This window comes from Petaurus breviceps, unplaced genomic scaffold (genome assembly GCF_028583685.1).
Source record: "Petaurus breviceps papuanus isolate PSGF00001 unplaced genomic scaffold, PetGlider_PUasm1.0 139, whole genome shotgun sequence".
NCBI classification, from domain to species: Eukaryota; Metazoa; Chordata; class Mammalia; order Diprotodontia; family Petauridae; genus Petaurus; species Petaurus breviceps.
Genome location: NW_027185697.1, coordinates 19,970,750 through 19,996,450, shown reverse-complemented (window position 1 = coordinate 19,996,450; position 25,701 = coordinate 19,970,750).

Here is a 25,701-nt window from a genome sequence, read left to right as displayed (position 1 = left end):
ATCATTTTGGAATTCACACAAGTGTTGAGTATTAGCTTTATGTGTAAGGCAATAATACTTTAAACCAAGGAATTCATGTCTAATTCTGTAGATGATATTGCTTACAGTCTGTGGAAAGATAGTATTTTTTTTATTTTTTGAGTTGGAGTTTTCCTATATTCCCAACATCACAACAAACAGATATTATCAAGCCCTTCTGTCTACCTATGGGATGGGCCAGCTTATAAATGAGGAAAGGTATAACAAAATCATAATGCTAGTGCTAATTAAAATTAAATTATAGAAAATATTTACATAGCACATTATGTTTTGCCAAATGTTTTACATATATTATTTTATCTGATTGTATACCATTTTATCCTCACAAAATCCATATGTAGGAGGTACTGTTATAGTCCTTAATCTTAAAACAAGCTAACAATAAGAAAACTAAAAAATATATACTTGGGGTCATACAGTGTCCTAGAGGTTATACAGTCTAATGACTTCAATGTACATGTAAAGAAACAGCCCCAGAAAGGGGGAAGTGACTTGCCCAAAATATCACAGTGAATGAGGCAAACATTGCGCATTTTGCCTTACTTTGGTGTTCTTTATTTGCTTGTTCATGCAATATATTTCAGCATTATTCCCCTCCCAGAACATCCAGTAGGCATTGAGAGGATCCTTGAAGATTTCCAGTTTAGGGGAACCCCGAATTTCCCAAACTTATCAATGTCATCATTCAATATCTCTCAGTGTCAGGAAATTGTGCTCATTATTAATTTACTCATTCAACAATTCATTCATTTATTTGTTGGTTGGTTTATGTAGAATGTTTATTTTTTAGTTCTATGTACTGATTTATTTGTTTCTATTAAAAAGGTGGGAAGTTGCATAGAGTGCTGACCCTGTTGTCAGGAATATCTGAGTTTAAATCCAGTATCAGAAGCTTCCTAGCTAGGTGACACTGGGCAAATAACTTAAGCTTTTGTTTACCTCAGTTTTCCCAACTGTAAAAATGGGAATAATAACAGAACCTACCTAGGATCAAATGAAATCGTATTTGTAAACTACTTTGCATAATTCCTAGGACATAGTGGTCAGGTATAGATGCTTATTTCTTTCCTTACTCTTTTCCCTGATTTCAAGCTTAATTTTGGCTATCTCCATGGCTCAAACTTTACAAAGATAACTTTTACTTATTCCCAAGGGCCAAGTAGATGAGAAGTTTTAGATTTTTTCTTTATGAAAACTCTTGAAATATTTGAATACTCATCCTCGGCCACACAAAAGATATTTTTCCATATTCAACATCAAATGCTATTCTATGTATAGAAAGGGAATAGTATATATGTGAGGAACTCCAAAATTGGAAGAATGCTTCTGTCTATTCAGATAAGTAAATTTTCTTCAAATTGTTTAGCTCCACACAGTTAAAGGACATGTCCTGAAAACACACAGCCACTATTTTTAATATGATCTGAATTCATTTCCATGACTTCAAGGCTGTGCCCACATTTCAAATCTTTAACCTTCTACTTGCATAATTTGGTTGTTATTTCCTCTTTGTGAAACTCAGTATTCTTATCTGGAAAATGATAAGCTTTGACAGTAAAACAATAAAAGTTCCTTTCTCCTTTCACTTTAACTTTCCATGGTACTGCTCTGCCCAACTCCCCAAACAGGCAATGACATGCAAATTAAAAGACACAGAGGCAGTTATCTGGGATGTAATGTGGGTGTGTATGGGGTACAGAAAATAATAGCATTCTTTCTCAATTGATCATTTTACATTTTTACTCTGACCTGCCAAATTACCTAAGATTGGAATGGAGGAGAGAGAAAGTTTTAAAATCATTTTATCAACATTTCAGAAATGAGGAAACTGAGGCTTAAAGATTTAAAATGACTCATCCATACTCATAAAGATGACATTTGTCAGAGCCAATAATCATACCTTCATTGACTGCCTTTTATTCTTCTATATTCATATTAATTGGTTAAAAATTGGAATGGAAATAGTGGAGAAAAGGAAGTTGTCCACTAGACATGCAGAGAAATGTTTTGTAAATTTCACTGTGTTAGACATCAACTTATTCAGTGACTGACTGGAGAGAGCTTATTTGCAAGTTGAAAGTGATAAGATGGGGGAAAAGGACAGAGAAAAATAAGAAAGCTAATGCTAATTATGATCAAAGTTTGGTTTTTTCTGCTTTTCAAGATATATACATTAAACAGATCTAGGTGAAATAAGTAATAACTATTATTATTCACCAGTATGCCAATTGATATCCAATGACATTGACGTGAACATTAACTCTTTTGATGCAGATCCCAACCAGTCCATGTCTGTCTACTCTATGTGAACCATCTTCTTGTCCTCCTATAAGATTACTTTATTAAGGTCAGCTAGCTTATTAGTTGCCTTGATTGATTTCTTTTATCAAATGGACATATATCCTCCAACATACATTCAATAATTGTATATGATGTCCCAAGTACTGTACAAAGGCTGGGAATACAAAGGAGCTTTCTTTTTCTTTAGGAAAATAGTATGGATACCTGTTAATAAGGACAAAAATTTTGCAAAGTGATTGCAATATAATTTTAGGTAAGGAGGTCTACCAACCCTGAGAAATCAGGGAATACTTCATGTAGGTGTTGAATCAAGTAGTGTTATTATCCACATAGTTGACAATGCTCACAACAACAATAGTATATATGTGTGTGTGTACACACATACACGTAAACCCAATCTGTATCAATCTATGTAATATATATAACTATATATGTGCATATGCATGTATGTGTGTACATTTGTATGTATACATGTGTGTATACATCCATCTGCCTCAATCCTGTCATCAGTAAAATAATGTGTAATTTGTAATGAGAATAATAAGAGTACCCACCTCCCAGGAATATATGTGTGTGCATGTGTATATGTATTATATGCACGCGTATATTTACAAGCATGTATGAGCACATATGTATGTGTGTACACGTGTGAATGTGTGGAAATATGTCTGTATATATCACTTCAAGGTTTGCAAAGAAGTTTCCAAGTTCTACTTCATTTTTTCTTCCTAAAAGTCCTGGGAGGTAGGTACTCTTATCCTCATTACAAATTACAAGCTGTTTTATTGATGACAGGAATGAGGCAGACAGATATAAAGTTACTTATTCATGGTCACACAATTAGTCAGGTTTGGACTTTGTATTTGGCTTTGGACTCCTCTTCCTGGCTGCATATCCATAACCTCAGCCACCATGTCACTTAAGGCACACAGCAGGGAAACCAAGGGAACTCATTTCAAAGAGTTGCTTATGGGCACAGGCTAAAAAGCAATAGAGGAAAGAGATTGAAATGAGGCCCGATTCAAGTCCTTGGGTCTGTAATGGCAAACAAAAAGTACTTAGCACCTTGTTACAGTTACTTAAGTAATTATTTATTTATTTTTAAATTTGTTGGTCTTCATTAATTTGTTTATTTACTTTTAGTTTCTAGGATTCAATTCCATGATTCCTTGACTTTCAAATTTTCTCCCCCTCTATTCCCTACCCTCCCCCCCTCCATAGCAGCATATAATTAAGTATAGATCTGCAAATAGTTTCACATTAGACATTAGTCAGGTTATAAGGAAGGACTGTATCAGATAGAATGAATAATGGGAAAAAGGAAACCAAACCAAACAAGAAAAAGACAGAGAGCAGGTAGTTTGTTTCAATCTGCAATCAAATTCTTTCTAGTTCTTTCTCTGAATGTAGACATCTCTCTCCATCATGAATCTTTTGGAGTTGACTTATAACCCTGCATTGCTGAGAGGAGCCCAGTCTATCAAAGTTGATCGTCACACATATGTTGCATCTGTAATTGCGTACAAATTTCTCCTGGTTCTACTCTTCTCACTCAGCATCAGTTCGCATAAGCCTCTCCGGGTAAATATGGAGACAGTCTGCTCCTCTTTTCAGATAGCACAATAGTATTCCATTACATGCATATACCACAACTTGTTTAACCATTACCCAATTGATGGGCACCCCCTTAATTTCCAATTCTTTGCCACCACAAAAAGTGCTGCTATAAATATTTTTGTACACATGGGTCTTCCTCCCACTTCTATTATCTCTTTGGGATACAAGCCTAGAAGTGGTATTGCTGTATCAAAGGGTATGGAATTATCGACAACCCTTTGGGCATAGTTCCAGATTATTTTACCCAGCTCCCATGGATCAGCTGCAAATCGCCCTTGGGGTGGGTGACTCCACTGGCTGGGGCCCCTTCTCTCTCTGCTGCAGTCTGATCTCTAGGCCGAGCTCATGTAGACTCCCCTCTCCCCCGCGGCCCCATTCTCCCCCTGCCCAGGCCCTCATGGGCACTTTCTTGGGCTGGATTCTGCCACCCTCCATCTCCCAGTAGATTCTGACACTCCAAAATCCGGTCAGATTCACTTTTTAAAGTTTAATGACGGGATTCACGGAGGTGCTTAGAAAAGTTACTGCTCCCAATTCTGCCATCTTGCCTCCACCCCTAGCTACTTAAGTATTCAGCACCTTATTTGGGCTCCTTGTGCTTTGAAGGTGGAAGGAATTTGCTCTTTTTATTTTCAGGTTTGAAACCTAAATTAAAATCCTAAGTGCAATATGAACAAGAGAGAAGATTGAGAAGTGTTACCTTCTGGCAGCTTTCTAATGCTGTCCTATGTTTTCATTTGTATGTGCTTTTTATACCTTAAGGTTGTAACTTCTTGTTTTTGACTCTCTGTATCTTCAATGACAAGCAAAGTGCCTGGCACAGTTTTCCATCCATTTGTGTTCACGCACACCTAGTTCTTCATGATGCCATTTAATGTTTTCTTGGAAAAGAAGTGGTTTACAGGAGTACTTTGCCATTTCTTTTTCAGCTTATTTTAAAGAGGAAAAAAAAAACAGATTCAAATAAATTTAATTTTTTTTTAACCTGGGATCACACAGCTAGGAAGTGTCTGAGGCCACATTTGAACTCAGGTCTTCCTAACTTCGGGCCTTTCACTCTACCCAGTCCACCACCTAGCTGCCCAAAATACTGGTATGGTTTGCCCTTTTCTTCTACAACTCATTTTATAGATGAGAAAACTAAGGCAAATAGGAGTAAGTGACATGTCCAGGGTCACACCACTAACACATGTGTGAGGTCAGATTTGAATTCAGGAATATGAGTCTTCCTGACCCCAGGCCTGATATTTTCTTCATTGTAACAACTAGCTGCATATGGTAAGAACTTAATAAATACTTCTTCATTGTTAATCAGTCAAAAAAAACATGCTTTTTTTTCTAATAGCACTGTCAATATAATCAAATTCTCTTCTCAGGACCTCACTTTCCACATTGTGAAAAGAGGGGATTAGATTAAAGGACTTCTGAAGTGTCTCCTACTTCAAGGGTTATGATTCTCTTAATCAAATGATTCTTCTCCTATGATTTTTTCAGCTAAAATAAGCAACTATTGGAGAAAGCAGCCTTGGTTCTCTTCATTTGTCCTCACATTCAGACAGCTAAAATCTCACACTCAGGACCTGATCCAAGCCCACTCCTCCTGCTGACCTCCATGAAGTACTTTATCTGGGGCCTTCTTGCTCATCCCCCTCTTTTCTTCACACTGATCAGCTCATGCCATTAGACCAAGGCAAAGCTGCTGCCTCATTAAACGCCCTGTTAATGAATGTAAACCCTTTTTAATTGGAATTGTAGTGTTAACAAATTTGGCCTTTTCCAAATAATTTCCTCCTGAGTACATGCACAGATTATGCCCTTGAGTATGAAGCAGTGTGTAGATTCACATTTTCTGCCTCTCTCTTCCTAGACTTCGTCATTTAGCTCTTGACCTCCTGTGTACTTGGACTTGGCATTCCAACTCTGGAATAATAATAATCATTTGCATTAATATGGCTCTTGAGAACTAAAGAATTGAAAGTGTTTTGTGGTGTTGAATTTTTACTTATACTCCATCACAATGAAGACCATTTTAAATGGAAGGGTGAGAGTCCACCAGATCAATCAATTCATCACTCTGCCCCACTAATAGTAATGAACCAGATGTCTCAGTTCTTATACCTGTCAGAGGTGAGAATATAGGTAGTCAGAAATATATAAACAAAACAATAAATCAAAGGAAATAAGCTAAAACATGCATCCTGTGGGTATATTTATTTTTTTTTTTTTATAAAATGGAAAAGATGTTTAGAAAACAGTTATTAGGCTGTCTGGCTAATGTACAAGAAAGAACGGTTAATCTAAAAGCATGAGAGAAAATGTACTAAAGGAGAGGAAGGTGGAAAGAAACTTCACCCCAATCTAACCTGAAGAGACTCATATATATTTCCAAAAGGTAAATTCCAAAAGAATACTGCTTCCTAACATTTGTCGCAGAGAGAGTAGCAGCAGGTAGTTGTGTCTGAATCAGGAAATGAAGATAAATGAGGCACATTGAAGAATGGCAGCTTTCATCCTGGCCAAGGACTGGCATACAGACTATGCCTAAGGGAAATTAAATAGGAATCCCACAAAGTTAAAGGGAAGAATTTCTAGGAGCTCTGCATTACCCATGTACCAAACTAAACCTCCAACTACCTTCCCCTGACCTCTATGTCCTTGGGGGAGACTGTACCCATACTTGATAATTGCTCTTTCCAAACTGTTCTGATTGTATCACTTTACTAAATACTACTTTCTAAAAGGTAATTAACTATTTTTGTCTTTGTCATTTATATTAATTGATAATCATGGTGCCAGGTTGATCTGGGCCCATTTTCATGGATCTGTCTCTCTTGCTTTCAAAGATGATAGAGATTAGTATTTTGCTATTATATTAACAACCACTTATTAAATTAAGATTATGTTTTTATTTCCCTTATTACCTCATTCAGGGACCAGCCCTTGTACATCAGTCAGCCAGTCTCTGAAAGACATGGATGATAGAGTGGATCACCCTCATCCTTTGAATACAGGCTCTGTGATTGATCTTGGATAGGACCACACCAAACTAGGAGAACTTCTTTCTTTTTAGAGGATAAATATAATCTAATGTAGGTGAATTCTTGCCCTTCTGGTATAAGCCCATGTCCTGGCAGCCCCCCGTTTGAATTTAGAGTGACACAGCTCACGAATGAGAAAACCAATCAGAATAGTCTCAGAGGAGATGAATTATTCTGTCCAGATTCCTGAGAGGGGCTGAATTTTGTGATAGTCCCATTCTCATCAAAATGGGTAAAGATACCAAAATCACCACTTCTTTAAAATGTCCATCAATCAGGGTTGATTTTTTGTCATGACAATCTCCCTTTTCTAAAAGTATATTCAGACTTTCATCTCATTTGTAGTTTTATCTTTGTTAATAGAGAGAAACCACTGATCATCAATTTGTTGTTTATTAGCCTAATCAATAAATTGATGATTAATTACCCAGAAACTCTGTCTCTTGGGGTTTTTCATTTTGTCACAGTATAGTAGATATAACATCAGTCAAGGGCTCCAAAGATATGAGTTAGTGCTTATGCTTACTTTATCCTAGCCTTATAAGAGTGACAGATCTCTGCTTAGGGAAAATGATGTTGGCAGCAGAGTGGAGGATGGACAGACATAAGAAGAAAATGGAAAGGAACAGACACAAATTATAATGCCTTTATAATAATCTAGGCAAGAGGTTTTAATGCTTCATTTAAAACATTAGGTGGGTGAATTCAGAGAGGGGTTTGGCTGTGAAGGATGATATAGAGGCAGAATCAGCAAGATTTGACAACATATTAAGTCCATCAGGGGAGAGAGAATGAGAATTAGAAGATGACATCAAGTTAGAAAACCCAGAAGATTAGAATAATGGTGAATCTTTTTGAAAAAATAGAGAACTTTTGAAGCAGATAAGGTTTCAGGGGGAAAATAATTAGTTCAATGGGATATGTTGATTTTTATGTTTCTAGTTTGAGAACTCAAAAAGGTCATGTGGGATGTGAGATTGATTGGATCAAAGTGAAAACACTCAGAGTAGATAGATATGGAAGTCACCAGCAAATACATGAAAACTTTGTATTAAGAAGGAGACACTGGGTTCTCTAATAAAATGACTAATCTTAAACTTCAATATGCCATATCACAATACAAAAGTTTTAAGCACAGGTTTTGAGTTTGACTTCCTATCTTTTGAAAGACGAGGCTAACTATTTTTGGTAATGTCCATCAATGTCTTGGGAACAGTGTGATGGGTCTATAATTCTATTTATATATTTAGGTGACTGAATGCATTTATTTGTAGTATTAAATGTATGTGTTTATTTGTTCACTTGCCCATTATTTACATTTGTTTGCTTGTTTCTGAATTTATGTATTTCTTTCTTATGTTAGGACTTGAAGCCTGTCTTTGTAGAGTGTTTTGGTTCTCTGCTATTGTCCATACCAGGAACATATCATTGAGATACTAAATTAAAATTCTAGGCACTACATAGACAAAGTAAACATTAAAAGGGATAATTCCTCCTCTAATTGTACTTCTGCAGTTTTTAAATGTTTATTTGTTGAGGATCCTTATCCCTTCTTCAGACCACTCACAAAGTGAAAAGAGAGAAACATATTTTTACAATATATATGAAAAATACTATAAGATGAGTTATGCTGTCATCCATATTCACATCTGAATGTCTCTCTTGCTTTGTGATTTGTTTTGTGCTTACATCATCTCTTTGACAGGAGATAGGCAGCATATTTCATCATCATTAATAACAACAATAGCTAGCATTCGTATATTCTTGGAGTTTAAAAAATGTGATTTAAAACTATAATCTCATCGGCTCTTTGGAGTTATAGTTAGCCATTAAATTCACTCGAATTCTTAAGCTTCTTGGAAGGTATTTTTCTTTACATTCTTAGTGTTACTGCATATCTTGTTTCTGCTCTTTTTTTCCTCTAACATCATTGCACATCATTTTTCAAAGGGTTATCTAACACTGTCTTTTCCAACATTTTTATGGGAAACTAGCATTTCATTATATTTATGTAACATAATTGGTTCAACCAGTCCTAACTGATGAGAATATATATGAAGAAACATAAAAAGGAGAATGATAAATATATAGGAAAAACTTAAACTATACTAAGAGCTCTGAAGCAGAAACAGATCACTTTCAATTGAGTGAATAAAGAAAGAAATGAAAGAAGATATTGTCACATATTTTGGATCTTTAGCAAAGATAAATGTTGTAACAAGTAAAGATTGGAAGATGACCATTCATTGTAAGCTCCGATACCAGATTAAAGGATGGGGGTAGGAAAGTAAAGGTTGTACAGTGGCTAGAGCACTACTTTTGTGTCAGGAAGCCACATCTTTCTGAAATTTACTAGTTGTATGACACTGGGCAAATAATTCAACCCTGTTTACCTCAGTTCCCCATCTGTAAAATGAGCTGATAAGGAAATGGCAAACCACTACAATATCTTTGCCAAGAAAACACCAAAAGGGCGCGATGAAGAGTCAGACGTGGTTGGAAAAATTCAACAATGACAACAATAACAATAACAACAGGAAAGTAAGGTAGACATTCATGGATTGCTGAGTTACCCATTGAGGCTGGAGCTTAAATGATCAGAAGGCAAGCAATATGGAATAGTCATTTTCAATCTAGAGGGCAAAGTATTCTTGATTTCTGTCAACAGACCTGGCTTCAAACAATGTCTCTACTCTTTACCTATAACACCTTGGGAAAGTCATTTAAATAGTCTAACCTGCACTTTCTTCATTTATAAAACGAAGTTTTGAACTAGAGGATCTCTAAGCCCAATTCCACCTTTAAATCAACAAATCTATTGAAAATGGTGGATAATCAAATTTTGTATACACACTGTTTACTTGATATGCTTCTAGAAGAAACAATCTTAAAGCCAGAAGACTCATTGTCATATGATCTGAAATAGGAGATTTTCTTTTACATTTGAGGAAACTGTAGAGCTCCCTAAAATGATATAATGTCACTGAAAACACACCAGTAGACATTTATAAGAGTCTGAATTTGAACCAAGTCCTTGAAGCCCAGAGACAATAATCAGCAAATTGTGCCACCCTAGTTTACCAGTTAGGCTAAAATGATTGACAGTTGGAAGGGCCCTTAAAGCCCAGGGAGTCCAAATATTTCATTTATCTTTTGAGACCAAAGAAAATTACTCAACTTGTTTAGGTTCATGAAGGTAGCAAAAATAAGAGGCAGAATTTGAACCTTGTACCTACGATGCCAGAAGTATTGTTCGTTCTTCTGAGCACATCATTTTTACATCTCTCCCAGTTCTAAATATATTAACTTTTGAAGAAATATTATTTTGAATATATACATATTGCCATATTTGTTTTAAAATAATTATTTTCATTACCTTAATCTTTCTTGTCAATAATATAAATTATTTCTTATGGCACTAAATCAGATATTGTTTTTAGCATTTATGGAAACCACTTCAATATCTTTGCCAAGAAAACCCCAAATCGGGGAATGAAGTCATATATGACTGAAAGAACTAAACAACAATCATAACAACAAAATTCAACATTGCATATCATGACTTATCTCAAATTCTTCACACAAACACACACATGCATAATTAGAATGAATAATATGCTTTAATGAAAACTTATTATAAAATCATTAATAAAACTAATGTAATCTATGATTTATTTTTCTATCAAAATAAGACCAATCTGCCAAATGAGTGGATAACAACTTTGCATTAAAGTAATATTTTCTTTTCATAGGAAGTTTATTCAACATGGGGAGAACTAATTTAAAATGACATGAATAAAATGACCCAGTTGAATGATTTAATGTGCAATCAAGGCTTAATAAATTAGGAAATATAATTAATTGCTTAATTACAGGAAAGGGAGTTGTTCTTTATAAATGGAAGCATTGTTGAATCACTGCAAGATTTTAAAATGGCATTTAATTTAAATTGATCTTGATGAGCTGTTATCAGTCTGTGATTTGGGTGAGAGGAGATCCATTGAATTTTTTTTTTTTTAAAGAATTACACTTATCATAGTCCAATTCCCCCCTTCAATGTGGTATGGAACAGTGAACGGAGGTCTAGCTTCCAAAACCAGTAAACATAAAAGTAGAAGAAATATGTCTTCCATGAATAGCAGTGTATATGTATATACAGACACACATAACACACATATGTATACAGATACGCATAAATATATACATATATACATGCCTCTGTTATATGTACATACACAATACATACGAATGTGTTCACACACCTATATGCACATGCATGCATGCATGCATATATTATATGTATAGTATGATGTATCAAGCCTGTTTTTTCTCCATGACAAAGACTCCCCTCATATTTTAAATAGATATTTCAAAGCAATCGAATCTCCCTGTTTGGGATTTCCACACAGTTATTTTCTTATAACAACTTTTCTTTAAGAATTGTTTGACTCAATCTGCAGATTCCTGCTGGGATTGGTAGAAGAGTTTTTAGTTCTTTGCTATAAACAAATAAAACTAAATGGAGAATTCTGAATGGCAGTTGCCGGAGCTTCAAGTGCCATTACACTTTCCATTTTATGCCACTTAGTCTAGATAGGAAGCAAGCACATGGCCATCCATCTTAGATTAAAAGCTTGCTAGCCAGAAGGCAGACGGTGTCAAAAAAAAAATACACTTTTCCTTCTTGATTTTCTGGAGACATAAAGAGAACAAACAACAAAATACCATGAAGTAGACCTGAAAACTGAAATTCCAAAGTATTACATTTGCACTAATTCATGTACAAACTCCTATACAAAGACTTTCCTAATTGTCAAGGCAATCAGGAAAGATTTTTGATTGTTAAATAATTGATTATAAGCATACCGCCCACTATACTGAAATTCTTTGGGGCACATTGTATATCTTCTCATATTATATCCATCCAGTAGAATATATATCCTTGAAAGAAGATTGTTTGGTGTATATGCATCTTTGGTGCTTGGTGCTTAGCAAATGCCTGATGAATAAATGTATAGCATGGACTTCAGGATTACCATTCCAAGACCTCCTCACTCTATTAGGTTATGCACCCATTTCTCACCTCCTTGATCTAGAAGCAATTGTGAGCACATGTTTTTCTAATGCTATTGTTTATAATCTCTAGCCAGTATTTTCTTTTATTGTAAAAAATTAGGAAGACACACGCAATTAGTTTGTATAAATGGGTTTTTAACACTGTGGTATCATAAAAAATTAGAAAATAATACCTTCCTCTTCCAAAAATTTCTGGGACATATCAAAAACTACTTAAAAATGTCAAAGAGAATTAAATTCTGCCTAAGAGAGTTCATGTGGCACAGGATAACTTTTAGATATTTATTACTAGAAATCCCTTCCTGCGGTGTACTTAAGTTCCATTTAAGTATAATATATCTCTCTTCTGGAATCCCTGTACATCCCTGGAAATATCTTTCATAATCTCTCCTAACCCATATTCAATATATCTGTTTTTTTCCAAAATTGATACCTCTATCAGCTATTGCTATTCTGGGATGCTTTTATCTGAGATGGAAAATCCCAAATATTGTGATTTATTTTTAAGTTTTCCAGGCTTTCCTTGTGTAGAGGGGAAAGGAAGAGACAGAGTTTCTACCTTTCTTCTGCACTATATAATGATTATTCAAAATATGGTGCTTAACTGGAATAGCCCCACCACTAGGCAGACTTGACATGAGAATGTCAAATTCCTAACTATCTCATTATTCTTATTTTTTATTTCTTTTTTTTTAAATTCAAACCACATGGAGTTAATCATTCCTACTTCATGTCCGGTATATCATTTTATCATTTCATGAAAGGGATTTCATTCCTTGCAGATAGATTTAACACTTTTCTTTGGTTGATTAATTAACTCAATAGATTTTTACTCACTTGAAAAAGGCATAGCTACTTTACTTCAAGTGGCGGTTTTGGGGTGATTCAATCAGTTTCTAAACATACAAGAGAAAATATAAAAAGTTGTGAGATTTTAACACATACACATAGTTACTACCATTAAATGTAGGTTTGAAAACAAATAACAACAAGAAAAATCTAAAATTATCAATAAACAACAGCAAATTGTGCCCTTTTGTGAGGAGTGGGGTTAGTGGGTAGAAACATGACTTTGCAGATAGAGAGACCAAAAACATCTGTTAAATTGTTCATTCCAAGGGTAACATCCTGGGATCATAGGATCATAGACTTACTTAGACCTGAAAGACCACTGAATCCAAGAAGAAATTTTTAATGAACTTCAGGCCTTTTAGTATTCTAAAGTTTCTCACCATGATCAATCTTAATAAGTTGAATTTTCATGAGGACCATGCCTTGTATATCCCACAAAGGGTTTTGCCTTGGTAATGCTGGTAGACTATTTTCTTTACTTCTTCTTCATAGGAGGAGCACAATGAATGATATACCTTACATACATACTATATTTAGATATTCTTTGAAGACATTTTGATGTCATTATAGATCATTGCACTTAGCAAGAAGATTCCAGGGCTCCTTTTTGAATAAAAGATAATTGATTCACTCCTGTATTTCAGGAAGCATTCCTTCTCACCTTCACATCATAAACTACCTAATTTTCTCCAAAAATCATCCTAGGTAAGACTTCCCACCTTCTCATGCACCCTTATTGTTTGCATCTTTTTGGTTGTTTCCCCTCTTCACTGCTTTGAATTTTAAAAGCTGTCTGTTTGGAACCTAAACTTCATGTTATTGCAAGCCCCAGTATCCTCACTGGTGACTAATTTATTTTATCTATAGTTACAGTCAGTCTTTGGCTATGCTGAAAACATTTGGAGTTCCAATTGACCAAGAATTCTCTCTCTCTCTCTCTCTCTCTCTCTCTCTCTCTCTCTCTCTCTCTCTCTCTCTCTCTCTCTCTCTCTCTCTCTCTTCACCCATCCATCCATCCATCCATCCATCCATCCATCCATCCATCCATCCATGCATTCATTCATTTGCCTTTTGGAGGGCAATTGGGGTTAAGTAACTTGCCCAAGGTTACACAGCTAGTTTGTGTGTATGTGTGTGTGTGTGTGTGTGTGTGTGTGTGTGTTAAGTGTCTGAGACCAGAACTTGGGTCCTCCCGACACCGGGTCTGGCACTTTACTCACTGTGGCACCTAGCCACCCCAAACCAAAAATTATTAAAGTAGCATCATAAATTGGTCCCCTCTGAGTGAAGATTTAGTTGATGTCCCTTTTGTACCACAAGGGAATAAAAGTTCACCTTTTTAACTGTAAGAAAAATTCAGGCATAACTAACACTTTTACATCAGCCAGGATTCAATGACTCCAATAGCATCATCAAATCCCTAATGGACCTATACACTTGATTCCTATCACCTTTCAAAGGGCTTCATGAAGATAATACTCGAGAAAGTATTTTGCAGTTTCTTTCCCAGTTCCATTAGTTCATTCTCCGTGAATTTCAAAAACTAAGGAAGCTAAGGTCAATGATATCACAGAAAAGAAGGCAGACCAGAATCCCAAGTAGACTTCAAATGTACGTTATAATGATTTTGCTCCAGGTGTCCTTGTGTTTCTACCATTTATGGAAAACATAGAGAGGAACTTGGCTCACAAATCAACAACAGAAAGTAAAATAAAATAAATACCATGGTTAAATGGGAGGTGAAGCTTAAAGAAAGAAATGTCCTCTAATCCAGCAAAATGAAGTAAGTGTCTATTAGGTGACAACTCTACAGGTGTAGACTGCCGTAAGTGCTGATTTACAAAATGTTTTACATCCATTATTTCATTTGGGCCCTGGGATAAAAAATGGTTTATTTCTTGTTCCTACATGACAGCATGCCTAGAGTGCCTTCCCCTAGCAGACACCTCAGACATTGGATCAACTTAAATTAAATTGCATCTTAGGTGGTAAATACTACTGGCATTGTTAACCATATCTTACATACAAGTTTGGAGAAGTTAAGTTACTTGCCTATGATCACATTGTTAACAACTTACTGAAGGTGTCTGTCTGAAGAAAAATAATATGGAATGGTAGATATAATGCTGAATATGGAGCAAAGAAGGCCTGGGAACAAAACTTACTTCTGACATTGACTGTGTGACCATGAGTAAGTCATTTAAATTCTGTCATGACAAAAATCTGTGATGAAGAGAAACTGAGGCATAAAGTGCTAGAATTATTATTTAGTGCAAGACTAGTAGTTGCAACAAGTGAAATCCCCAAAGCCCCTCAGGGGCCAGGAATGCATTACAGCAGATAGAACAGTCTTTCATACATTTGGTGAAGATGGAGGATGGACTTATCATTGGCCTGATTTACAGAAGGGGATTTCAAAGACTCATGATAACACAGTTGATCACTGCCTGGAAAGTCCAGTGTTAAGGATCACTGGATTTAAGACAAGGGAGAATATTTCCTAATTCCAGGGATTCATTCCCCCATTCTTCCATGGAGGGAAAGAGTCCAATCTGTAGCCCAGAAACATGGGGAAGTTAATTCTTATAAAGAAGACAAAGTGTCTTATAGACTCTAATGTTAAGTAATCAAATTATCTTTTGAATAAAACTAATTCATAAGTAATTATTCCAGTGTTTAGAAATCATTGTCATTCTATAATCAATGCAGAATAAAGTGGAACATCAATGTTCAATTTTGCAGTTCCCTGGATCTCAGTTTACTCATGTATAAAAGGAATGGTTGGGACTAGGTGGTGTTTGATGCCTTTTTCAATTCTAAATATATTTTATGAGGCAATAACTCCATTTAATGGGATGCTTAAATATTGCCCTAAAGTTTAACACTTTAAAAATATTTCCAAACTCTCTCAAGAATTCAGTAGATCTCAAAATGCTTACCCATTTCAGTGACTTCTGTATTTCTTTAACCTTCTTACTCAACCACCAAACAAGGCCAGACAAATAATTTCGAAACTTAGCATTTAAGAACTGTCTATAAGCAATTAAATAAGATCAAGGAGCCTGTAGCAAACGAAACAACAACTCCTTCTCCCTCTACCCCCTCGACCAATCTCATAAGTAATTGATAATGCCATTTTCTTGTGTGTTCTGAAAAGAACATTTTATTTATTCTATTGTATGGCAAAGGTAGACAGTTATTTTTAGAATCAACAAAGGAGGAAGTTCAAAATTCTGGCTCCAAGGTTGGGAAAGCAACAAGAATAACAGAAATATTGTTTTAACTATCTAGTTTCCAATGAACAAGTAATTCAGTATTGATACTTATTCAAGGAAACTGTATTTTATGGGAACCTGGGAATATATTGGTAGCTTAAAGATATAGCAATATGCTTTTAATTTCATCAATTTTCATGCTATTGATCTTATTTATCATATTTAGGCAATGAAACCAAGAGAAATGATCACATTAGTGTCAGACACACCTTCTCATACATAAGCTTAAAGCTTTATCACTTCAGTTCCGGTTCCAAGAAATCTATGCTTGCCCTATACTATCCTTGGCCATACTACAACTGGGATGTTGCCTTCTCTTTTGAGAGATATGTGTTAGGAACAATATTGATAAGCTCAAGAATTAATGATACTTAATGAAGACACTTCTGTTCATGTCATGAATTTTGAGAGAAAGTAATGGTACTGGTAATATTTAATTTGGAAAAGAGAAGATGGAGGAAGGATAGGTAGTTGTCTTCAAGTATCTGAAACTCTGAATTCCCTCCAACATCAATTCTAATTGCTCTCTCTGGTATACTTAATGCCCTTTACAACATTCTTTTCTAGTATTCTTATATTTTACTCCTCCACATACTTTAAGTCTTAAATCATGGAGTCTAAGATCTTTGCTATTCCTCAAACATGACCCTCTATTTCATAATTCCAACATTTAGTCCAATGCCTGAACTTAGATGGCAATTTATAAAAGTTAACTGATTCAGTGACTTTAAACTGGCTATCCTATAGACTTTGAACGTTCTGCCCCTTCATATTTATCTCTTAGTTTATCTGATATTCTGCAAGATTCCACTTAAGTCCCATGTCAGATAGGTACATTTGCTGATCCTTACTAGCTGATTTTATCTTCTTTTCTGTGAATGCCTTCCATCTATTCCATATATATCTTGTAAGCTATTTGGTATTTAACTGTTATCTTCTCCATTAGGGTTCTAGTTCCTGAAGGTAGGAGTTATTTTTTAAAACCTTATTCATATCCTCACTAATTAGCAAAGTATCTGGTACATAGCAAGAACTTAATAAATACTTGACTATCATACAGAAGACAGGCTTGATTTATTCCATTTGTTTTCAGAGGACAGAATCAGGACATTGAAGTTGTAGAAAAGAAAATTTGGAATTAATGTCAGGTAATGAAATTAATGGGCACCTCTGTAGACAATGGATATAGTGTCTGATCTGTGTGGGTTCAAAGCTGGCATCAGACACTTATTAGATGTGGGAAAAATCACTTAACACATTTGCCTCAATTTCCACACATGTAAAATGAGCTGGAGAAGAAAATGACCAACTATTTCTGGAATCTTCATCAAGAAAAACCCAAATGGAGTCATAAAGATTTGGAAACAAGAGAAAAATGACTGAACAGGGGCAGCTAGGTGGCACAGCAAGAAAGAGCGCTGGCCCCAGAGTTGGGAGGACCTGGGAATGGTTCCAGCCTCAGATACTTAACACCCACACAAAATAACTAGTCGTGTAACCTTGGGCAAGTTGCTAATCCTCAATTGCTTTAAAAAAGTGCCTGAACAATGAAAAACAAAGGACAAAAAAATCCTAATGATGGTAGTTATGCAAGAATGAAAAAAAAAAACCTCTTTAGGAAATAGTGATTTCTGCCTATGTATATGTATATATATATATATATATATATATATATGTGTGTGTGTGTGTGTGTGTGTGTGTGTGTGTATGTATATGTATACACACATTAGTTTGTAAGCACAGGAAATGTGACACCTTGATAAATGATTTAATGTTACTTCTTTTATGGTTATCAGTTGAATTAGGTAATTGATACCATACTTCTCAATGCTGAACTTTATGATTCTATGGAGATAAAAAAAGACAATAATTATCAAATGTTCATTTTGAGGAATGGTTCTGCATATACCATGGGCCTTCAAAGTCATGAATGTGTGTGTGTGAGTGTGTGTGTGTATGTGTGTGTGTGTGTGTGTGTGTGTGTGTGGACTTGGCAGGTTTCAGGAAGCATACCTAGTCTCAGACAAATGGGAATTCTTCCCAGCATGCTAATAGCATTAGTTGTCCTAACAAACCTTAACTAAGAGTTAATAAGAATGATGGACCAATCAATTAGTCAACACATATCAATCAAACATGAAATAGAATAAGAAGTAATGAGGTATTGTTATAATATGAGTATATCCACTCCACTGACCTGCTTTTCCAATTTCCCTTGTAAATAGGTTTGGCGCTACCTAGCACAGAGAGGAGCATTTCCAGTAGTATAGTTTAGTGCTAGGTCTACCAAGGCAAAATGAAGAACAGTTCCTGCTACCCTAGAGCTTGCCTACTGTAATTTTAGAGCTGACTCTGCCAAGAAAGTCTTTAAGTCTCACAATCCACATTTTCAAAATATTAAACTTTGTGACACTGGGTAATCACTTAACTGCATCCCCAATTTCCTCATCTATTAAATGAGGGTGTTATATTAGATGCCAACTGAGGTCCCCTAAACCAATGACCCTAGTATCACATGACTCCCAATAATTATGTTTTCTCCTCCTGATTTTCCATATGACTGTGCTCTATCCTGTGACTGCTGGGCATTCGTCCAAAACCTCAGGCATCTTTGTGTCCCTGGGGCTTAGTCTAGAATAGCAGGTCCTTAATAAGCACTTGCTGATTGATTGCTTGATTGATTGATTGATGTCATTTCTTATGTATAAATCATCATTGGCAATGTTCTACAGGCTGCTTACACCCACTATCTGTCTTTCTGTTGTCCTTTGGGTTACTTTCAATTTTTATTCTTCCAAAACAGTACAATTCTAAGAATTCATAGCTTTCTTTACTTATTTTGAACTTGAGATGGCTCACTTATAAATGCTGTCTCCGGGTAATAACATTTAACAGGTGAAAAATGAGAGGGAAGATTTTATATTTTACAGTAAATGAAGCTTTGGGCATGGACTCGTAAGGGGTCATGGTCCCTAAAAGCGGACATCTGAATGATATTTTAGTCAATTGTAAGAAAAGGGAAATTCATTCCAAGAAAGATGTGAATATTACAACTTCAGGGATGACCTCTTGTATTGTGATTCCAACACTGATGATATGAACTCACAGCTTTATAACCCTACACTAACTAATGATGCCCTTCACACATGACAAGGCTTCAATCAATATCTATTGAATAAATGAATATCTAAAGAAAAATGAGAGCAGACTCAGAAAAGAAGATGGTGTTTCCATTTATATTGGACCCACAAAATTTCAGATGATTTTAAATTGTTCTAAAATGAGTATTTTTTCCATTTCATGGACAGCAAGGTATAGCAGAAAAAGCAATGTATTTAAAGTTGAGACATATATGGTTTCAAATCTCACCTCTGGCACTTTCTGGCTTTGGTATCCTAAGGAAGTCAATTAAGTTTCCTTAGCCTAAAAATTCTCCAGTGTAAAATGGGCATAATGACAAGTACAGTTGCTAGCTCATAGGATTGCCCTAAGACTGAAATTAAATGATGCATGCTGAAATTCTATATAATAGCCCATTCCGATTATAGAAACATCAATCAACCAAAAAGTGTCAGGCACTTTGCCAGGAACTGAAATACAAAGGCAAAAGCCAAATGGTGCCTCCCCTCATGTAGATTGCATTGTAATCTATTGCATAAAATGTCTTGCTAAACTACATTTTTAAAGTAGGTTCATGCAAATTCTTGATCTTGGGATAAATCCATTTTTTATTATGAGTTATCCAGCACTCAGCAGATACCATAAGAAATAAAAGCTGTCTGGATAAATAGCTGCCACCACCCACAATATCAATTACTGAATGTGGCTTTCTGTAAATGCCTAGGTTAGAGCAGAGCATCAGAAGGTTTTTTTTTGCTTTTTTTTTTTTTTTTGCTTTTTGGAGGGGGCAAGGAAGGGCAATTGGGGTTAAGTGACTTGCCCAAGATCATAAGGCTAGTAAGTATTAAATGTCTGTGGCTGGATTTGAACTAAGATCCTCTTGACTCCAGGGCCAGTGCTCTGTTTACTGTGCCACCTAACTGCCCCCAATCTTAATTTTTAATAAGAACAAATGAAGAACTGTAAATAGAGCTTAAATTCCTTTCTTACCCTTGTCCTGCATCATGAATAATATAGTTTTTATTTTTTTTAACATTATCAAATGGGATTAATTGGAACTATCATTTCTTCGATCTCTTGATTAATGAAACCTAATTAATTAACTAAGTATCTCAATTGAATAATCTATGCAAAGCATCATGGTAGAATGCAGAGTTCATTAAACTTTAAGTCAGGAAGATTTGATTTCAAATTCCCACCAAAAGATGCTTTCTGACCCTGGGCCAACGTTGACCTCAATGTGCTGCATTATGAAAGGAAGCAATTGGAATTGTTTGTGTTTAAGATATTAACAAACTCCAAATTCATGAATTTGTAATTCATTACTTATAGGAAATATTGCTGCTAGCACAGGTTTTCAGTCTGAGACATTGAAAGCTTAGCCATTTCTTAACCAAGCATCACTTGCCTCCAAATTCAGTTAGTTATCCTTCCCTGGAAAGTATTAAGATTTAAATGAGAGATCATTTGTTAAACAGTTTATAATGGGTTTATTTTTTTTTCATATCATGTAAATGGAATTAGGTGGCCATTCATGTGTCTTTGCATCTCTAGAATTAAATGAATCTCTGGTGTCCAGAGATACTGACTCTCAGGAGAAATTGGTTAGCATTATAATGGCCAGACAAAGTCAATGTGATTGAATGAAGGCTTAGTTTGACATCTCTAGCACCTATAAATAAAGAAGAAATTGGAACACGTGCTTGAATCATTTCTGTAACTTCCTGATGCCTCCCACAAAAGGTTATTTTAATAAGAACAAATGATTACTGAAACTGTTGATATAATGACCACATCTGCCAATGGATACAGCATTCTGACCATGTAGTTCCCCACCTCTCTGAGGATAGGAGGGGATTAAATTGGTTGCTCAGTTTGGTAAGATTCCTGGAATTTCTATTGCACAGAGATTTATTTCACATATTGCCACCTCCAACCACATCTCCTCTATCCACTATGCCAGAGAAGTTAGTTGTTTCTAATTATGTGTACTCATGCCCTCATTTTCTCTTGGCCTCTCTCCACTACGACAGGTGGTCTGGGTGACTGGAATTGAATACTTGATGCAACTTTGGCTGGAGGAAAATAGGTGATTCATTTATTTCCTGCTGGCATCTGAACCCTGGGCTCTAGGGGTCTCTCTGTCACCAGTTACAATGAACATAGACAGTCCAATAACTCTAACTGCTAGATTTAGAACTGACCAAAATATATTCATAAAGTTGACTCTTCCTCAGGGCTTTCTAACCTGTCTCATCTGTAGGTATTTTGAGAAGAGAAATAGCTGACCCCATCTGAATTCTAGTCCATTACTCTGTAGAGTCATGCTTCAGCCAGCAGACACTGAAGAATTAAATGTTCTTGGGACTTCTAAAGTGCTCAACTCAGTCACTTTGATCTCTTCTTTAAACCCTAGGATGAAAGACAAGTTGGCTTAGGCTTACCTTAGATTTTTCTAGGAGACTGGATCCGAATTTGGAAAGAGCATTAAGTCCCTTTTGGGTCATTTGAGGTTTTAGCCTATAGTATAAAGCTAGTACATGTAAAGAATAGATGAGGGCAAAAACAGTTGCAGGAGGGAGGGAAAGAAAGGGTGGTTTCTGAGCCAGATGACTAGTAGTATTGGTCAGAATATTAGTCCCTATGATATCACTCCAGTTTGTGAGTGTCAGTGAAAAGAGGTATGATCAGGCTTGATTGGTCACCATCCTGAAGGTACATATCAGGGAAGATGGAAAGTCCATAATTCTGAGTCTTTTGGCCTCAAGTCATACCCACAAATGTCATAGTGCGGAAGTAAGCATTTGCTTTGGAGGGTTAATCTATGAAATTTTCATGGGGTTTGCATTTGTTGGATCCAAGAGAGGCATAACCCAGCTTCTGCTTAAGGAAAATTGGGCACATAAAATTCTGCTTTCTGATGTTTTGTTTACTAATAATAACCCCAGTTCATTTAATGGATTAAAATTTAAGTAGAATTTTCCTTAAAATTTCCCTATTTGGTAGATTAAGGGATAGTGGATATAGTGCTGGACTTAGAATCAGGAAATCTCAGATTCTACCATACTTTATATTATCCTTATTTGGCAGATGGTGAGATTCAGGCTCAGAGACATGGAGTGATGTGTTCATAGCCACACCTCAAGCATGAGAGTCATTGTTCAAATCTAAGTCTCCTGATTGTTTCTAGACTTAGCCAGGATTATTATACCAGTCATTACCAAGAAGATTTCACACTAGGTGCATATAAGAAAGATTCATTGGGGTTAGTTGGAAAGCTAGGTTGTGCAATTAATAGAATGCTGGGCCTTGAGTCAGGAAGACTCTTCTTACTGAGTTCAAATCTAACCTCAGACACTTACTTGTTGTGTGGCCCTGGACAAGTCATTTAACCTTGTTTAAATCAATTTCCTTGTCTATAAATGAACTGGAGAAGGAAATGGCAAACCACTCCAGCATCTTTCCCAAGAAAACTTCAAATTGAGTCATAAAGAGTGTGGCATGACTGAAAAATTATTGAATAAACAACAAATTGAGAGAATAACAGAAAGATTGTGGATGCTGAAAATGAGCTTTTCTCCCTCATTTCTCCCTTCTGTATTTATCTCATACTCCCTCTATGAGACTGCCATTAGGGAAAGGTTCCCAGTGGAACAAGGACTTGACACCATTTCCTGAATCATCCAGATAATGTTAGAGCAAATATTTAGATTATTGCTCCCAGGAAATTATGAGGCGAGTTTCATTGGAATAGAAAGGATAGAAACCTGTGGGTAAATGAAACAGTTCCAAAGCTGGTGAAGGTCAAATGTTTAAAACAGGAAGGTAGTTAAGATAGGGTTGATGTTTCAAATAATTCCAAGAGATACTTTTTTTTAGACTTTATTTTCTTGTCAACAGGCCAAATCTTTAATGGTTTCTTGAAACTATAACAAAAAATGCAATTATGAATAGTTCCCCTATCCCTTTACACTTTTTTATGCCATGTGGAATATTTTGTTTACTTTTACAAAGCACATTTTGGAAAGGACATGAATAAGCTGGGTACTGCTCAAAGAAAGGTGACAAATATGGAGGAGGCTCTCAAATTCATGCCATATTATAATTATTCAATGAAATGGGGAAATTTTGTTTGGAGAAAAGAAAAAGTCACTATTTGACACAATAGATTTTTTTCAATATTTTAATTTCTGTCACATCCAAGAAAGATTTTCCTTATTCTTCTTGACCTCAGAAAAATAATCTAGTAGCAATGGGCAGAGAGTTGCAAAGAGGAAAATTTAAAGCATCAATAACTTTCCTAGTGATTCCAAATATCCATAAGGTGAATAAACTTCCTCCAAAGGTAGTGTCTTCACACACACACACACACACACACACACACAGATATGCGTACACACGCACACACACAAATATACACATCACCTCTTGAGCCTTTTCTTCAAGAAAAGGTTGTGTATACTCATTCTGTTAAATGTGATATTGAGCATACCTTTTCAGCTAGGGTCGATAGATTTTACTTCGAGATTCCTTCTGACTCTGAAATTCTAGGATATTATATCTCATTCAGGAAGCTTAGAACGTTCCAATTTGGATGACTTTGGAAAAGCAAGAGGGCTAAAAATCACATAAGTTGGGAGAGTGAAAGGAAAGATAAATTTGGAGTCAGGGGCCTGGGTTTTTTTGCTGATAGATAGCTTACTGGTTTTGTGATCATGAGCAAATTATTTCTCCATTCTTGGCCTCATTTTACCAACCTATGAATCAGGTATTAAAATATTTTTAAAATTTGATTTGACATAATAAAATATTATTATAAATGCAATATAGGATAGGATTGGTTGACATGATTGCTCAAACAAGGCCAGGCTTGCATCTTTATTGTATCTGTTCCATCAAACGATTGATAAAATATATACTACTACTACTACTACTAATAACTGCTTCTACCACGAAAAGATCCCTATCAAATAGATACTCATAAATATCAAGTCTGATCTTGTTCAGTTGCACAAAAAAATTTTAATTTGCTGCCTATTGATATTACTATTATTCAGGTATTTCAGTCATATCAGATTCTTTCTAACACCATTTGGAGTTGGCTGGTCAAAAATACTGGAGTGCTTTGCCATTTTCTTCTCCAGTTCATTTTGCAGTAGAGGAAACAGGAAAATGCACTTGATCAGCGTCACACAGCTAATAATTGTCAAAGGCCAAATTTGAATTCAATAAAATGAATTTTTGCTTTTGGTTTCTTTTTTTCCCCTGAGTTCAGCACTGCCAAACTCCCCTGCTGCCTATTAGCTTTATGATAAAATATGCAACACTCTTATGATATCCTATAATATTAAAGTCCTTCACAATTTAGCTCCAAGCCACATTTGTTTACTCTTCTCACATTATTTTCCCTGATGCATTCAACATTTCAGCTAAACTAGCCTATGTTTTATTTTATGTACAGCATTCCATCTCCTTCCCACCCATCTTTGCACAACTACCCCCCAACACTCCCCATCTGAAATAATCTTCTTCATCTCTAACTTTTAGATTCTGCATCTTTTTTTCTGCATTCAGTTCATTCACCACATCTTATGGGAGTATTTTTTTTGTTGACTTCCCCAACCCCTGGTTGTTAATGGTGCTAACTCAACACTAAAAGTACTTTGGATTTCTTTACTCTATTTGCTATGTCATTATTTGTTGCATGTGTTCTATAGTAGAATGTGAATTGCTTGAAGGCAAAGACTATTTGTTTATCTCTTTTTTTTCCCTGGTGCCTAAAACAATATCTGACATTAAAGTAAATAATGAATAGTAGTTGAATGGAATTAAAGTGAGTTACATAGAGTAAACCCTTGGTGGTCTTTTCCTGACAACCAGAGAAGTCCTTGATGTTTCCATGTTCCTGTGATGAACAGGTTGTTTGTTTGTTTCTTTGTTGTTGCTGTTCTTTATTCCCCAGCATCTTGAAGTGTGATCTCACTCAAAAGCAATTTGAGGATCTTCTATTCTCATTTAAATAATTCAATTGAACAAGCATGCATTAAATGTCTAAGTGTCAGGTACTTCCCTTAATCCTAGGGGTGTACAGAACAAAAGGAAGCAGTTCTTTTCCTCATAGAGCATGACAATGAATGCATGTAATATTTAAGGAAGAAGGCAATAAAGTAGACAGAAAATTTCATCTTATCTCTGTCCAAATAGCCAAGAAGCCCTTGTGCAAAAGAGTTCAATGGCTACAAATAGCCAAGAAGCTATTCTGCAAGAAAATTCAATGGTTACCACCTTCATCCCTTGAGAGGATCCTTTCTTTAAAAGGAAGGAAATCCAGTATCTCTAGATGTGAATATATTTGGTCACATGAAATGTGAAGGTATTATAGG